This window comes from Chelonia mydas, chromosome 20 (assembly GCF_015237465.2).
Source record: "Chelonia mydas isolate rCheMyd1 chromosome 20, rCheMyd1.pri.v2, whole genome shotgun sequence".
NCBI lineage: Eukaryota > Metazoa > Chordata > Testudines > Cheloniidae > Chelonia > Chelonia mydas.
In genome coordinates this window covers 2,727,549-2,733,072 of record NC_051260.2, presented here as the reverse complement: position 1 = coordinate 2,733,072, position 5,524 = coordinate 2,727,549, and positions in this window count along the sequence as shown.

Genomic DNA, 5,524 nt, shown 5'->3' with positions numbered 1-5,524 from the left:
CCCGACGGGGCGGGGTGGGGGGGGGATCCCCAGCCCGGAAAGGGACCCAGTGAGGATCCTTCTAGTCTGACCTCCTGCACAGCACCGAGCACCGGGTCCCCGAAGTAATGCCGGCCCCGGGGGCAACCAGCCCAAAGAATCAGTAGCCACTCGGCGCGGGGGGTGGCTGGGGTGTTGCCGAAGTTCCTGGTGTTGGGGGGACGGGTGTGGCCCTGGTTTCGGCTTTAGGAGAGTGGCAGGGAGAAATCAGGGTCCACCCCCCGAGCGCCAGGCGCTGCACGCACCCAGCTGCGGGAAGCCGGGCCCGGCGGCAGGGTGCGGAGGCGCAGGCCGGCATTCGGGGCGCTGGGCCCGACGCCGCGTCTCCGGCCAGCCGCCCCGCGCTACTCGGGGAACTAGGGTGACCAGACAGCAAATGTGAAAAATCAGGATGGGTGGTGGGGGGTAAGAGGAGCCTAGATAAGAAAAAGACCCCAAAATCGGGACTGTCCCTATAAAATCGGGACATGGGTCACCCTACGGGGAACAGCCCCGCCGAGCAGGCCCAGACCCCCGGGAAGGCCTCTCACCCCTGCTCCAGCCAGCCCCCCTATTCCTGGCAGACCTTGGGGCATTGGGGCCTGCACTGACTGCCAGGGGAGAGCCTGGCCCCACTCCCTGGAGCAGAGCGCCCCCTAGTGGTGCATGGGGCACTGACTGCCGAGGGAGAGCGCCCCCTACTGAGCCCCCCACTCATCTCCCATCCATGTGCTTCTAGATAAAGTAGCCCAGCATTTGCCCTGGGCAGGGCTGTCACCTGGGGCCTGGTGAGGGGCAGGTGGGTGCAGGGCAGCACCCCCTGCTGGCCAGCACTGGCGGGGGTGGTTAGACAGAGGGCAGCCCCAGCCTAACATCCCTGGGGAGGGGGGCATGGTCTCCAGCTGGGGGGATATTCCTGGCAGGAACGGGGTCACCCTGGGGCCACCCCCACCCTAGGAACTGTGTGAGCCGGTCTCAGCGTCATCCCCCCAGGCCAGGAGGGGCTGTGCGAGCCGGTCTCAGCGTCGCCCCCTCTGGGCGGGGTCGTGCCACGCTGCCCCGTCTGGGTGTTCCCTTGTGTGTCTTTCACATGAGTCACCGAGGGATGGGGAACGCTCGGGGCCATGGGGCCCCCAGCCCCCTGCTCTCTGTACTCGGGGAGCACGAGGCCCCACCCAGGCCCAGACATCCAGAGACATGGCGGGCAGGGACACCCAGCTCAGGATGGGGACAGACTTAACCCTTCCCGTGCTGCATGTCACCCAGCTGCTCCGTGTGCCCCTCCCCGAGGGCTCATGGTCCCACCCCCAGCGCCTCCCTTTGCCAAGGATCCGGCTGCAGCCATCATCATCCCCTGGAGTTCGGGGCGGGGGGGGGGGGTTGATCTATGGACCAGATCCCCCTCCCCTGACTTCTCAGCAATAACCTGGTCAGCCCAGCGGCCATCACCCTGAGTCTCCTTCAGGCCTACTCCGGGCTCAACTCCAGTCCCGGCTGTCCCCAGCCCAGAGCTCCCATATGGCCCCCTTCCCTGCCGTCTGGGGCAGGGGTCCCCTGCATTGCCCTCTGCCCAGTGCCGAGCAGGGCCTGGACCCCTGCCTAGGGCCGCTGGGCGCTGCCCGAACACACCACAGAGTACACTTGTGGGGCAGGCCCGGAAAATCTGGCCCTGTCATCTCTCTGCAGCTGTGACGCCAGGATGGCCCAAGCTGAGAGGACTGGCTGGGGCAAAGGGGGCAGGGACTGGGACACGGGGCCTTTCCCTAGGGGCGCCAGCTCTGATCCGGCCCCAGGGTGGGAACTGGCTGGCTGGGGGGAGGGTCGGGGGGGGACGGGAATGGGACATGGGGCCTTTCCCCTCTAGGGTGTGCTGGCCCCAAGGCAGCTGGCTCAGGAGGTGAGGAATTGGGGCGATCACACTGAGCTGCTGGGGGAACTGAGAAAAAACAGCAGCCCCCTGCCCAGCTTCACCCTGGAGCAAGCTGGTCCCCAGTCCACACCCATCCCTGCTTGCTGGGAGATCCTGGGCGGGGGAGGCAGGCTGGGAGCCCCCCTGCAGAACAGAACACAAGGGGCTCCCCCCAAGACAGGGCACCCACCCCAGCTCCTTTCACCTGGAGGAGCTTTACGGGCTCAGGGTGAGGTTTCATGGGGCAGTTGATTCCAGGTATTTGGGGTTGGATGCCCCCCCTCTCTCCTGTGGGGGGGGGTGTCTCTGGGGCGGGGGCCTGGAGGTGAGAGAAACATCACGCCAAGGGGAGGGGATGTAGAACCCAGCCCAGGCCCAGCTCCAGGGCTGGAACAAACAAAGGGCCCAGCTGCAGATGCTGCTCTGGGGAGGGGAGGGGGGCAGGGAGCCCTGGGGAGGGAGCAGCCGGGTCCCAGGGGAGCTGAGCTGCAGCGAAGAGAGGCAATTAGAGCCAGATGCCTGGCAGGGTGAGCTGGGAAGGAGAGAGAGAAAAGTATATAGGTGTGGAAATGGATGGCTAGCGGGGAGGGATGGGGGGATGGATAGAGAGTGGGGCAACAGATAAAGTCGGGAGGATGGAAATAGGGGTGTAGATGGAGGGATAGACAGGTGGATTAGAGGGTTGGATGGAAAGCTCTTCCCCAAGGGCAGGGAATCAGCAACCCTTATCTGACAGATGGGGAAACTGAGGCACGGAGCGGCCTGGGAGACTGGCTCCCCAAAGCTCATCCAGTGAGTCTGTGACAGAAGGGGAAGAAGTCAGGAATCCCATCTCCTTCTGCTCTAAGCACTAGGTCACAGACCCTTTGCTCCTCGCAATGGGGGAGGGGGGTGACAGCAGCCGCCTCCTCTCGCTCTGCAGCTCCACTTTGAGCCCTCTGGGGAGCTGGGGGGCCAAGCATAGGACCAGCCCCTGTTACAGTCACAGATGCCTCCTGCAGGGTAACCAGTCTCCAGCCCAGGCCACCAGGGACTAGATCCCAGGCCGGGATTTCCCTGCAGCTGCAGCAGGTGAAAGGCCAGGGCCCCACCCAGTCTGCAGCAGAGGCAGGTAGAGGCTCTCTCCCGCCCTCCCGAGGAGTGAGGAGGAAAACGTGGCCTGGAGTCGGAGGGTGGGCTCAAGCCCCCAAAGCGGATCTGGGATGCCTCGGGTCCTGGAGGACAGACAGATGGGGTAGGGGAGACAGGAGAACGCCCACGGGGCAGAACGGGCCAGGAGGAGGTGCTCCGAAATTGGGCCTTGGAAAGAAAGCAACTCAGAAAAATGCATGCAAATGTATGCGCCTGTTAGAACATGCCCCTCGGTGTGGCCCTCTCAGACCCCCAACTTTGGAGCATCCCCCCCAGACCCCCTGCACGAACCCAGGTGGGACAGCAGGACTGTCTGCCCCTTCCCTGGCTAGGCCCCAGGAAGATGGCACAAGGGGTGGGGGGCTGCCTGGGGTCAGCAGCGCATTCCTGGGCTCCCTACGCAGCTGGCCGGAGCCGGGAAACCGGATCTCCCCACACACACCAGGCCGGACCCTGAGCCAAGGGCCGGATTGTTTGTGAATTCCTCGCATAGCTCCCGGGCGAGGGGGGCAGGGAAGAGGAAGGAGCTGACTGGGATCCGGGAGGCCCCCTAAGGGGAGGCGGGATGGGGAGCTCCCCCCAACACAGAATGCCGGGATGCCCAGCTCTCTGTCCCCAGTTGCCCCCACCCCCCAGATGAGGCCTGGCCTGCTTTCTGGGGCATGGGGGGGGCTTTAAACCCCATCAGGGCTGCATAGGGTCACACGCCCCCCAGCCTTAGCTCAAGAGCTGATGGTGCAGGAGGCCACGTGGTCCCTGGGTGACCTAGGAGCAGGGGGGCTGCTCCAGTCCTCAGGCGAAGCCAAGGGGGGTTCCCCAAATGGCCTGAAAAAGTCGGGGAGAGGCTGGATCTATTTGCAACAGGGGCCGCAAAGATCAAACCCAATTGGTCCTCAAGCTGATGGCAGACGGGGGGCGGGGGGACTGTGCTGGGGTAGTCAGACTCTGCGGATTCCCCCTCTCCTTCTCTCCAATCTGCAGAGGGACGACATGTGTGTGTGTGGGGGGGGGAGATGGAGCCTGGGCAGCAGCAGGTGCCTTGTGGTGGTGGTGGTGTGGGGGGGGGGAGGCTCAGGCTTTGGGACCCAGCTGGGGCATGCCCTCCCAGGGGGAGGAAACAGGCCGGAGTGGCCTCTGCTGTCGTCATGGCCTCCGGGTTTTGCAGCCGTTGGGCCGCGCTCCCTGCAGATGTGCTGGAGGCCGGCCAGCCATTCAGCAGGGGCCTGGCCGGGCAGGGAACATGTGGCCAGAGTGCAGGCCGAGCTCCAGCAAGGCCAGCCCGGGTGGGGGGGGAGGGGAATGCCCTCTGCAGTGTCCCCCTCTGGCCAAGGCGGGGAACTGCACTGACGGGCACCCATGGGCTTACCCATGGCTTGGGGTGGGGGGGTTACCGTGGGAACCTCGGGGCTACAGCAGGGTCAGAGCAAATCCCCCTGCACCCAGCCCCAAACCCACGGCCTCCCCTGATGGGATGGGGGCCCATTGACACACGCCCTGCCAGGGGCCCAGAGCTGGGATTGCAGCCTGAGTCCATTCCAGATGGGCCCATTATGGAAAGGATTCCAGTCCAGGATTTCCCTGCCACCATACCAGGCGGAGCCTAGAATCCAAACTCCACCCCCCTCCTGAGCCCCTAAATTCTCTGAGAGAGGGGAGGGGGAAAGACCCAACCTGGATCCTGGCACCCAGCTGGAATGGACTCTGCAGGACCATCCCAAAGGAGCCTAGGACATCAGCTCTGTTGTGTGGATGTGCTCACCCGGCATCAGGAGAGGCAGCGTGGACCAGTGCGTAGGGCACTAGATAGGCCTCAGGACTCCTGGGTTCTAGTCCCAGCGCTACCACTGAGGGTGTCGGGGCAAGTCAGCCCTCCTGTGCCTATTTCCCCCCTCTGTATCAAATTCTTGCCCCCCCAATATCTTCCCTGTCATCACTCAATGCCAGACATGGTGACAGCAGGGTTAAAATGGCACCCTTCTGCTCTAGGAACCCAGCCCCCAGCTCCTGAGCTAAAGGAGACTCTTCATTCCTTGATAGCAGTATAGGGCTTATGACACACACTTGCGCTGCTCTGATAATATCCAGCAGAGGGCAGTGACCCTTGATCACTACAGGACATCCCCATCTCCCTGCGAGGCTGGGTTAGCTCATGTTAGGAAACATGCTTTGCTGTACAAATGTTCAGCAGTCCTGCCCTCTGGGCGTCCCCAACCCAGAACACCTGGGTCCCTAGGCCAGGCAGTGAAACCAGATAAATCAGGTAAGTTCCTCCCTTCCCCTAGGGTGGCTCTTTGCCTGGCATAACCCAGCTGCTTTGCCCGGCTCTGTGGGCCCTGGGATGACTCTGGTGCCAGTATGGTGGAGCAGAGCGCTGGGTGCGGGCAAGACGGCATCCCGTTCTCATATGGGCATCATTCCCCCAGCCGGCGAGATGCCCCATGGCTCAGAAACAACTTCCTGGGCCCG